The following is a 12,992-nucleotide window of genomic DNA, read 5'->3' as shown; positions in this document are numbered from 1 at the left end:
AGCCTCGTCTTTCAATCACAAACCACAGTCTTCATTTATTCAAGGTCCAAGTTATTCAGCCTCGTCTTTCAATCACAAACCACAGTCTTCATTTATTCAAAGTCCAAGTTCTTCAGCCTCATCTTTTAATCATAAAACACAGTCTTCAGTTCTTCTTTACCGGAGTTCTTCAGCTTCACTCTTCAAGTCATTTAACCATAGACTCTAATTCTTCCAGTTTCTTCTATTTCTCCAATATTCGTGTACAGTTTGATTATTCATTAAAACTACAGTTATCTTCTTATGAAGTCCTCCTTTTCTTTACGCCCTCCGGCCAAAGTTAACACTTAGTTTGGCTTCCATCCCATAAGGAGGAATTACATTCAGCCACCTCGTTTACTCTCCCTACAGGTAGCTGTCCCTTCAGCTGGCCTCTGCTGCTTCTCAAGGATCTTCTTCAACAAGGACTGTTCGACTATCCAGACTTACAGCGGCTACATTTCACAGCCTGGAAGTTGAGAGGGAGATTTTAACCAGAAAGGGTCTTCAATGCAAGGTGGTTTCCACTATGATCCAGGCCCGTAAGGGGGTCACTTCCAAACATTACCACCGTATTTGGAAAAAAAATGTTTCTTGGTGTGAGGGTAGAAAATGTTCCCCTGTAGAATTTCATCTGGGCCATTTCTACTGTTCCTGCAAGCAGGAGTAGATAAGGGCCTACGTTTAGGCTCCATCAAGGTTCAGATTTTGGCTCTCTCTATCTTCTTCCAGAAACAACTGGCGGTACTTCCTGAAGCACAGACTTTTTTTAAAGAGAATTTTGCATATTTAACCACCCTTTTGTTCCTCCCACGGCTCCATGGGACCTCAATGTGGTCTTGACCTATCTCCAGTCAGATTGTTTTGAACCCTTACATAGGGTGGACTTAAAATACCTAATGTGGAAGACTGTTATGTTGCTGGCCTTGGCTTCTGCTCGACGGGTGTCAGAATTGGGGGCTTTGTCTTGTAAGAGCCCATACTTGATATTTCATGAGGATAGGGCGGAGCTCAGAACTCGCCCACAGTTTTTGCCGAAAGTGGTGTCGGCCTTTCATGTTAATCAACCACTTGTGGTTCCCGTTTTATCCGACACTTCCATTACTCGAAAGTCCATGGACGTAGTGAGGGCTTTGAGGATTTACATCAAAAGGACTGCTCGCCACAGGAAGTCTGACTCGTTTTTTGGCCTTTATGATGCTACAAAAATTGGTCACCCTGCTTCCAAGCAGTCCATTATTCGTTGGCTCAAATTGACTATCCAGCCAGCCTATACTTCGGCATCTCTGCCGCTGCCGAGTTCTATTCAGGCCCACTCCACAAGGTCGGTGGGTTCTTCCTGGGCGGCTTCCCGGGGGGGCTCTGCCTTACAGTTGTGCCGGGCAGCTACATGGTCTGGTTCGAACACGTTCGTTAAGTTCTATGGGTTCGACACTTTGGCCAAATATGACCTTCAGTTTGGTCAGGCAGTTCTGCAGGGGTCTCAGTACTCTCCCACCCGTTCTGGGAGCTTTGGGACATCCCCATGGTATTCTACTATTCCCAGTATCCACTAGGACGTTAGAGAAAATAGGAATTTAATACCTACCGGTAATTCCTTTTCTCATAGTCCATAGTTGATACTGGGCGCTCGCCTCAGTGCTTCTTATTCCTGCTTACATGGTAGTAACTGTTCTTGGTTGGGTTTGCTGTTGCTTTCCCTGTTCCTTGTTTGGTTAGCGTTGCTATCCTTCTATAGTTAGCGTTGCTTTCCTCTGTTATGTTAAGCTCTGCTATCTTTGTGGTTATTGTGTGTTGGTTCGTTACCTCACCGCTTTATGTATTATATCCTTCTCTCAAAGTATGTCTGTCTCCTCGGGCACAGTTTCCTAGACGGAGTCTGCTAGGAGGGGCATCGAGTGGAGGAGCCAGCACACACTATTGATTTCTTAAAGTGCCAGGCTACAGTGGACCCGATCTATACCCATGGTAATCTACTATTCCCAGAATCCAGTACGGACTACAAGAAAAGGAATTACTGGTAGGTATTAAATTCCTGTTTGTTTTTTTTATAGTGTATTACTATTTAGAGTACAGTTTAAAGGCTTAATAAGACACAGACACAGACACACACACAGACACACACACACACACACACACACACACACACACACACACACACACACACACACACTTTTCTGGAGCAAAACTTGTCAGCCATCCATTTATACATTTGTAAAAGCAGAAACTGGGGTACTGGCCAGTAGATTATTGGCATTATGGGAGAATGAGTTACTTCTCTGTTGGCTTGAAAAAAATCTCAAAGTAGAAAGCACTTGCCGTGATCCCTAAGGAGTCATTGTCTAGCATTTGAAGGTAAACTGCTGCAGACAAAAGTTACTAGATGCTGCATCAGCAATCTTCATCTGCAGTAGTTCACATTCAAACTCAAAGAATTTTAGTTCTGAAGGAGAAATGTTTGTTACATATACCTAAGAAACACTTCCATTATAAGCAAACACTTTAATCAATGCACTCATTGGAGTAGATTTGGACACAACTGAATGCGCAATTTGCATTCATTAAAATATACGCACTTGCGTGCATATGCAAAGGGACATTTATTTCACACAACATTCGCATATGCGTCTGGTGTACACCAGGCATTTGACTCGTATACTTGTTCAACAAACTTCTAAAATATAGCAGAAACAAGTACCAATCTCGATTATATATATATATATATATATATACATATACACACTGTGTGTATATATATATATATATATATATATATACGTACGTACGTACGTACGTACGTACGCACGCACGCACGCACGCACGCACACACACACACACTATATCGTTTTTCTAAAGCACACAGGCATAATGTAGGTCTGTGTGACAAAGAACTTACTAACTGGTATCAAACAGCCAATCGCAATTTTTTTGCTAATGTTGGAAAGTACCATATCTACGGGGTGGGATGCGGGCTATAGGTTGACAGTCAACAGGTCGACCCCATATGGTCAACATAGGTGTGTGCAGGAGCAGACACGGGGCTACAGCTCTGGGACTTCCCCCTCTGCCAGGGAACGGACTACCTACTTCACCCCTTGCTGTGGGACATAGACTGCCCAGCTGGGCCGCCCAGGTAAGCAGTCTATAACCTGGACTGGGGGGGGGGGGGGTGGAGGTGGAGAGTAGACCAGAATGCGGGGGTGGATCCCAGAATGGTACCCAAATGTTGGCTTCTGCGAACGCCTACGCAGTCGACATACAGTACATTAGGTAGACATTGACAAATTGTTGACATGGGCAAAAGGTTGATGTTTGAAAGTCGACACTGAAAAGGCTGACATCGACAAAAGAACAACAGGTTCAAATGGTCAACATGTTTTTGGGAGTTTTTTCCATGTTTTTGGACTTTTTCCATCCTTGACTATCAATGTCACAAACCATAACCTTTAGTAACTATGTGTCGAGCGAAGCGAGACACTGCGCCTGAATGTCAGCGAGCGAAGCAAGCCTATGAGGGGATGCATTTCTACAAATGGTGGTCACAGATGGAAAAACTATCCACACTAATCCAAAAAAAGCAAAACAAAAACAAAAGACCTTTGCCACGTCGACCCTTTGACCTTGTCGACCTTTTGTCAATGTTGACCTTTTTCAGTGTCAACCTTTTTCAGTGTTGACCTTTTGTCCACGTCGACCTAATGACTGTCAACCTAGACATTGTAGATCCTACGGGGCTGCCCAGCCAACGGCAAAGTGAAGGACTTCATAAACTAAAACTTCTCAGCTGCATTGTGACACCCTGACATTGTGGGCCTGATTCATGTTGATAAGTAAAGCAAAAAAAGTTACTTTGTGTCTGGAACAAATCATGTTGCCGTGCAAGGGTAGCAAATACATTTATATTTTTTTATGTGCAGAGTAAATACTAATAATAGTAATAGTCCACAAATTGTTAGGTTTATTTTTACACTACAATTTAGATTTCAGTTTGAATACACCCCACCCAAATCTAACTCTCTGTGCGCAACATGGTTTTGCCCAGTTGCTTGTTTTTTTGCTTTGCTTACAAACATAAATCGGGCTCTAGACTAATTTTTTTCACAAACTATCCTTCTACTGCTGCTCTGCTCTATCAATCCCTTCATTGGTTGACTGAATTTTCACAAAGATAAAATCATTTCAATAACATACTGAGCCATTAATAAAATTGCACCAACATACAGCTATTCACTATTTTAAAAAAATCTCTGCCAACTGAACTCCTCCACTTTTCCAATGAATTACATCTCTCATCCATACCTGTTACCATAGGTGAAACTGGGGGGTGGTCTGGAGGTGCACTAGACCACCCATTAGCCTGAAACCCAGATTTATTAATTTAATTGGTGTACTTTCGGTCAGGAATGCATTTGCTTACCGGGAGGATGATAGCCGTGTTGTAGCTCCCTGAATCCACCCCTCCCATGTTAGTAACCAATTGAATTATTTTGTATGTGCTGCGGCCATTACTACATCGGCTGTTAGAGACTCAGAGCCTAAGGAGTAGAGTCCTGCCATTCTCCCTTCCCAAGCTGCCTGCCACGGACTCTGTCCCCCTGCGGGCAGCGCAGCAACAGCAACGCTGCGCAGCGATGACATCTGCTGGAGCTGGAGGTCCTCTTCTCAGGTCCTAGTCTAGACAAGATTTGTACCTATTCTGAAACACTGTGTTAAGGGGTCGATTCAATTAGCTGGAATGTGCTGAACATTGCTTTTTGTAACGAAACATTGTGGGACCCATACATTGCAGATATCACGTAATAAGCTATGTAGTTATTGTAACTGGTAAACATGTGCACAGCGGGGCATTGCGGCAATGCTCAGTTGCCCACTGAGCTTACATGAATTAACCGATAAGTAACCTTGTTATCTCTACATAAATCCAAGTGCTCTTCTAAACGTGACCTAAACAGCTGAACTGAGTAAAACCACGTTCACAGATTTACATGTAAATATCTAGTCCAAAAGGACTAGACACGCGTTGTCAGAGCGAGGTGAAGCTGCTGTCCTCCCAACCGCCCATGCTGTCCTTTTGTGGGGTGCGGGCTGCGACCATACTACACTGGCCGCCGAAGCCTGCCTCTGTCCGTCAGAGCCTGAGAAGTTGCTGCTGTCCTCCCGAGTCCCACCCTTACTCCCTCCCGTGCTGTCCTCCCGCGAGGCATGGGTTGTGGCCATACTACATCAGCCATCAGAGCCTGAGAAGAAACTGCTGCTGTTTTTCCTGTAGTATATGGTCACCAACGATGTCTGTATGTTAAAAAAAAATGGCTATGGCATTCTCCTACCTGCGCCGGGCTCAGAGGTGCATGTCACTCTCTCAGCTCCATGTGTCAGTACCCACTGGCTCCTTCAGTGTGCTGAGTCCGGTTTACAACCTCCGCTGACTCTGCAGCCATTACTGCCTCCATGTGGTCCCACAACGCAGGAGTTTCCCTCCAAGCCCAGTACTGGACGCAGCTATGACAGTCCAGGTCAGCTGACAGGTCTGGATCCAATCCAGAGCCACTCTGCCGTCAGGTGATTGCCATGGCCAATCACCATCCAGCCAGGGATATAAAGCCAGTCTCCCAGCACTGTGGAATTGCCAGTGCTTTGTTGTTGATACCCTGTATGCAGTCTGCAAACCTGTTCCTGGTTATCCTAGACTCCAGTGCTAAACTTCATCCGAAGCACCGCCTGGCTCCAACAGCTAATCTGAGTAGACTCATCTCTGCTCATCGGTCAACTCCAGTGTCTTCCTGTGCATCTCTGCTTATCGCTCAATCCTGGTATCCTGCTCTGCTCATCGGTTAATCCCGATGTCCTGCTGTGCATCTCTGCTCATTGGTCAATCCTGGTGTTCTGCTGTGCAGCTCTGCTCATCGGTCAATCCCTGTCTCCTGCTGTGCATCTCTGCTCATTGGTCAATCCTGGTGTCCTGTTCTGCTCATTGGTCAATCCTGGTACTCAGCTCTGCAAAGCTGGCCTGCATTCTCCCAGCTCATCACTGACGCTCTATGCAAAGTACCTCCTTGTAACAGAGTAGCTGGCCTGCATTCTCCCAGCTCACCGCCATCCAAGCCAGGTACTCCAGAGCGTATGAGAGTCTGGCCTGCATTCTCCAGCACTCTCTACAGCACCGACTATCTAAAGCATCTAGTAGCTCACCTGCATTCTCCCAGCTACCTGTTGTTATTACTGGTCTCTTATCTGTTGCCAATGCTACGTTTATACCTGTTGAACCTTCCATTGTGCATGAATAAATCTTACTGTATATCAAACCTGCTACATTCTGTGCTCTTAATGCAAGCCAGGTCCCCGTACTTCAGCTCAGTCCTGGTCCATAACCAAACTTACCCGTGACACTGTTGTGTATGGGGTCACCAATGTAGTGTGTGAAATCCTTGTCAATGAACATGAGATCCCTGACTTGAGCATGAGACCCCTAGCAATGAGTAGGAAACCCCTGGAAATGAACATGGAACCTAGAGCATGAAACCCCTGGCAACGAGCATGAAACCTTTGGCAAAGAACATAAGACCCCTGACAACGAGCAGGTAATTTCTAAGTAATTAGAAGCCTTACTGTGTGGCATAATTTGTGTGGGGCATAAAATGGTGTCAGGGCCATAACTGTGTGTGGCATAATGTGTAATGGGCATTACAGTGCATGACATATTGCGTAAGGGGCATTACTATGAGGAGAAAAATTACAAATAATGTAAGAAGCATGAATCAGATTTTTATTTCTTGTGGTGGCCAAAGTCTGGGCATGCAGGTTGCAAAACTAAGGTATAAGGTAGTCTTTTCTTATAAGGCCATGCCTCTTGCAGCAATGCCATGCTCCTCTCAGTGAGACCACACACCCTTTTGGTGTGGCGCATGCAAATTCCTTATCTTCCAAAGAATAATTCTTTCTTTTTAAGGACCCCCCCCCACACACACACACACACACACACACACACACTCTAGCTCCTCCCACATTACCCACAGCTCTGCCCACCAGTGACCACCCCCGGGAGTTGCTGAACCTATTTTTCTACAAAAATAGCACTGGGACCACCCATTACCGATTAGTTTCGCCTATGCTTATTACCTGTTTCCATGTCTCTACAGGACTTTTTACAAGCTGCACTCATTCCCCAAGTAACGTATAAAAAACCTTTTCCCTAGAGTCAATTCCTTCAGCCTTCCTTGAAAATTCACCTAATTTCTGAACTACTTTCTTAACCTTCTACCTGATTACCACAAAAATAGCATAGAAACGGAAAACCTGATGTAATCTCCAATCAGCGCAAACACCTGATAACTTGCTGCTTTCTAATATATGGAATACTCAACCCTGGCAAAAACTTAAAAAGACCTGTAATTGGAAATGTAATACATACAAATAGAACAATAAAAACACTGGCAGGTATTGTTACACAAACATTCCTCGGAATCAAAAAGCTCAGGTTTAAAAACATAGGGGGTAATTCCAAGTTGATCACAGCAGGAATTTTTTTTAGCAGTTGGGCAAAACCATGTGCACTGCAGGGGAGGCAGATTTAACATGTGCAGAGACAGTTAGATTTGGGTGTGGTGTGTTCAAACTGCAATCTAATTTGCAGTGTAAAAATAAAGCAGCCAGTATTTACCCTGCACAGAAACAAAATAACCCACCCAAATCTAACTCTTTCTGCACGTTATATCTGCCTCCCCTGCAGTGCACATGGTTTTGCCCAACTGCTAACAAAATTCCTGCTGCGATCAACTTGGAATTACCCCCATAGAGCCTAATTCAGGTTAGATCGCAAATCGCGATACAACCGGAATATTTACGATCGGCCTGCAGGCACATGCGCAGCGCCCATCACAATTGTATATACACTCACTGATCCACATTGCACTGTCCCATCCTGGCCAGGAAAATACAAATATTTGATGTGGGTTAGTATAGCTAGTAGAGGCTACTCCTTAGCACGAGCCTTCAGAATAAATCACTTTAGCAGAAAAGCAGTAATATATCTACTGGCTTCTGATGCCAGGGCTGGATTAATAATGGGGCAGATTGAGCTGCAGCTCCAAGCCCCCCATTGAAAATAGGCCCACAAGTTCCCCTGTAATGAAGTGTTGACAGGAAAAAAATTTTATTGTCACCACCACTCACTTCCCAACTGCTAAATTTGCCTGAGGCTACGCCCATGGACTTATCCGAGGCTCTGCTCCCCATATCAACCTAGGTCCTTCCCCTGGTCCTTCCAACATTTTTGCTTATACTTACCATTGCTGCTGCTTCTCACTACAATCAAATGCCTAATGCAGAGGTTCCCAAACGCGGTCCTCAAGGCACCCCAACGGTCCAGGTTTTAAATGTATCCATGCTTGGCCACAGGTGACTTAATTAGCACCGCAGTCAATTTGATTTAACCATCTGTGCTGAGCCATGGATATACCTAAATCCTGGACGGTTGGGGTGCCTTGAGGACCGCGTTTGGGAACCTTTGGCATAATGAAAGAGGGAAAGGGTCTGAGGGAGGAGGCTGCTGCTGTCTGTTAGAAGAGCCAGGTCCATGGATGTCATACTCCCAGCTGGGCGTGGATACAAAACCCATGAGTCATAGCGCACACCAGGCCTCCTGGGGTCTCCTCTACTTCAATTTAAGTGTGTGTGTGTGTGTGTGTGTGTGTGTGTGTGTGTGTGTGTGTGTATTGGCCATAGGGTCTACAGGGAAGATTCCCAGTGGGCCGACGCACTCACGGGGCCTGTTTTGTATGAGGACATGTGGTCCTATTTATAGACATAATGAATAAGATGCCAAACAATTTGCATATATGAAAATGACTTTGCCACTTAGCCTGTGATTTCAGATGATCTAGTGCAGGGGTTCTCAAACTCGGTCCTCAGGACCCCACACAGTGCATGTTTTGCAGGTAACCCAGCAGGTGCACAGGTGTATTAATTACTCACTGACACATTTTAAAAGGTCCACAGGTGGAGCTAATTATTTGACTTGCAATTCTGTGAGGAGACCTGCAAAACATGCACTGTGTGGGGTCCTGAGGACCGAGTTTGAGAACCTGGGATCTAGTGTATACTCTGTCTGCCTGCTTGGCTGACATATAAGATTGAGTGAATAGTGATTGGTATACGGTTGGTGTAATAAGCAAGAAAATATATCTTTCTAAAGAATTATATAGTTTCCTAAATTCTAAGGTGTATCATATAATGTGCTCATAACATTTAATGTTATTTCCTTTTAATTTCCCCTTGATGCTGGACATCCCCACTATCTGGAAAGTCTTGGGGGGAGGGTGCTGCTGCCATGGCCCATGGCTAGACCTTACACCTCTGGTACTGCCCAAGTGGGGCCACTAGTACAAGATTTTCCAGGGATGCTTTTTGTTCCCAATCAAAACAGCTCTTGTGTGTTTTGGTTCTAATCTTTTTTTGGAAAAAATCATAAAAACAGCTAAAATTACAGAATTTGGCAGATGCTTTTGTTCCTATGGTATTATTACCTTCAATAACATTCATTTCTATTCTGAACACCTCACAGCTCACAATATTGGGGGTAATTCCAAGTTGATCGCAGCAGGAAATTTTTTAGCAGTTGGGCAAAACCATGTGCACTGCAGGGGGGGGGCAGATATAACATGTGCAGAGAGAGTTAGATTTGGGTGTGGTGTGTTCAATCTGCAATCTAAATTGCAGTGTAAAAATAAAGCAGCCAGTATTTACCCTGCACAGAAACAAAATAGCCCACCCAAATCTTACTCTCTCTGCACATGTTATATCTGCCTCCCCTGCAGTGCACATGGTTTTGCCCAACTGTTAACAAAAATCCTGCTGCGATCAACTCAGAATTACCTCCATTGTTTTTAGGTCAAAAGGTTGCACCAAGGTAGCTGGATGACTAAGCTAAGCGAAATGGGATACAGGAGGACTACTTCCGATCCTGATTGAGGAGGAGATTGATGAGGAGGAGGGTGTTGGTGGTGGGGCTTTCTGGCGCTTGGATCCTACAAAGAAAAAAGATCTAGGTGTCGCCGGACTGTGGGGGTAATTCAGAGTTGATTGCAGCAGCAAATTTGTCAGCAGTTGGGCAAAACCATGGGGGTAATTCTGAGTTGCTCGCAGCAGGAACTTTGTTAGCAGTTGGGCAAAACCATGTGCACTGCAGGGGAGGCAGATATAACATGTGCAGAAAGAGTTAGATTTGGGTGGGTTATTTTGTTTCTGTGCAGGGTAAATACTGGCTGCTTTAATTTTACACTGCAATTTAGATTTCAGTTTGAACATACCCCACCCAAATCTAACTCTCTCTGCACATGTTATATCATCCCTCCCTGCAGTGCACATGGGGGGTAATTCCAAGTTGATCGCAGCAGGATTTTTGTTAGCAGTTGGGCAAAACCATGTGCACTGCAGGGGAGGCAGATATAACATTTGCAGAGAGAGTTAGATTTGGGTGGGGTGTGTTCAATCTGCAATCTAAATTGCAGTGTAAAAATAAAGCAGCCAGTATTTACCCTGCACAGAAACAAAATAACCCACCCAAATCTAACTCTCTCTGCACATGTTATATCTGCCTCCCCTGCAGTGCACATGGTTTTGCCCAACTGCTAAAAAATTTCCTGCTGCGATCAACTTGTTATTACCCCCATGGTTTTGCCCAACTGCTAACAAATTTGCTGCTGCGATCAACTCTGAATTAGGCCCTGTTTTCATTCTTATCCAAAGTTTCAGAATTTGTCAACAACTTGTGATGGACATGTTGCAAGTGGCGTAACATGGTGGAGGCTCCTAGGTGGTTATGGTCCCTACCTCTACTTATAATGCCTTTACAAAGGCTATAGATTGCTATACAGTGATTGTCTAGGTTTGGGAAAAATATTTCCACACAGAAGAGGTGGATCTTTTTGTCTTTTGCCCAGGCATGAAGACATTGGCCTTTTTTTTACATCGTGGGCAACAACTGTGTCCACTGGGGCTTTATCTAAACATACTCATTAGCGCCAGCTACACCAATATCCCCCTCTCATCCTGGTGTACTTCTACAGTGACATCCTCAATCTCAACATGTGGACTTGCACTGTTCCTCTCACCACTTGCAGAGGTGCGTGCAAATGGTGGAAGGAGCCTACTCTTCCGGTACAGTACGGTGAGATATGGCAAATGTGGACACACTTTCCTGAAATGGGTGTCGCTTTGCTTAAAGAGGCGTGGCATTGCAGGAAAAGACTACCTTATACCCCAGTTTTGCAACCTGCACGCCCAGATGCTGGCCACCACAGGGAAATAAAAATTATCCTGATTCATGCCCCTTACATTATTTGACATATTTCCTCCTTATAGTAATGCCCAGTATACATTATGCCACATACTGCAATGGCCCTTAGACATTATGCCGCACACAAATGTCCATTACACAATATGGGGTGTAGTATGGTTTGCCGGTGGTCAGGGTCCCATCGACCAGCATACCGGCGCCGGAATCCCGACCGCCGGCATACCGACAGCTGAGCGAGCGCAAATGAGCCCCTTGTGGGCTCGCTGTGCTCACCACGCTGCGGGCACGGAGGTGCGCTACGCGCGCCACGCTATCTGCTCTCTCTCCAGGGGGGTCGTGGACCCCCAAGAGGGATAAAAAATGTCGGTATGCCGGCAGTCGGGATTCCGGCGCCAGTATGCTGGTCGCCTGGAGCCCGGCCGCCGGCAACCCGAAGACCACCCTACAATATGCCACATACCGTAATGCCCCTGACACATTATGCCACACACCGTAATGCCTGTGACACATTATGCCACGCATTGCAATGCCCGTTACACATTATGCTACACACTGCAATGCCCCTGAGACATTATAGCACATACAATGCCTGTGATACAATACACCACACACCATCATGCCTGTGACACATTATGACAACCACCGCAATGCCCGTTATACATTGTCACACACTGCAATACCCCTGAGACATTATACCACATACCACAATGCCCGTGATATAGTATACCACACACCATAATGCCTGTTACACATTATGACACACCACAATGTCCGTGACACATTATGACACACACCGCAATGTCCGTGATACATTATGCCACACACCGCAGTGCCCATTACACATTATGCCCTACAGTTAGGCTTCTATTTACTTTTAAATTACCTGCTCATTGCCAGGGGTTTCATGCTCTTTGTTCCATGCACAGTGCCAGGGGTTTTCATGCTCAGGGTGTCATGCTCGTTGCCAGGGGTTTTATGCGCTATGTGTTATGCTTGTTGCCAGGGGTATCATGTGCTGGATGTTAAGATCGTTGCCAGGGGTTTCATGCACTAGATGTTATGCTTGTTGCTAGGGGGTAATGCTTGTTGCGAGGGATTTCATAAGCTGGGTGTCGTACTTGTTACCAGGGGGTAATGCTTGTTGCTAGGGGTGTGCCCCCAGTGCCACATATGCCCCCAGTGCCAGATATTCCCCCCCAATGCCAGATAAAAATATGCCCCCATAGTGCCAGGAACACATATGCCCCAGTGCCAAATATGCCCCCCAGTGCCAGATACACATATGCCCCCAGTGCCCCATATGCCCCCCAGTGCCAGCTACATATAAGCCCCCAGTGCCAAATATGCCTCCCAGTGCCAGGCACACACCCTCCCCTCGCACACAGCTGCTGTGCTGTCCGGGAAGGAGGATACAGTCCGGGAAGGAGGGCACAGCCTGCGCCTCTCCTGTGTTCACCCTGTGTCTCCGGCGGCGTGTCGGTCAAATGAAGCGCTGGTTCGTGAGCCAATCAGAGCTCGCGGACCTGCAGCTGTGGCTCCTGATTGGTTGCCGGTCCGCGAGCTCTAATTGGCTCACGAACCGGCACTTCATTTGACAGACACGCCGCTGCAACTGGAGACACACGAATCAGGACGGACACAGGAGATGTGCGCGCTGTGCCCTCCTTACTGGACTGTACCC

Source organism: Pseudophryne corroboree, chromosome 2 (genome assembly GCF_028390025.1).
Source record: "Pseudophryne corroboree isolate aPseCor3 chromosome 2, aPseCor3.hap2, whole genome shotgun sequence".
NCBI classification, from domain to species: Eukaryota; Metazoa; Chordata; class Amphibia; order Anura; family Myobatrachidae; genus Pseudophryne; species Pseudophryne corroboree.
The sequence above is the reverse complement of the archived record's forward strand: the minus strand, read 5'-3'. Positions refer to the sequence as shown.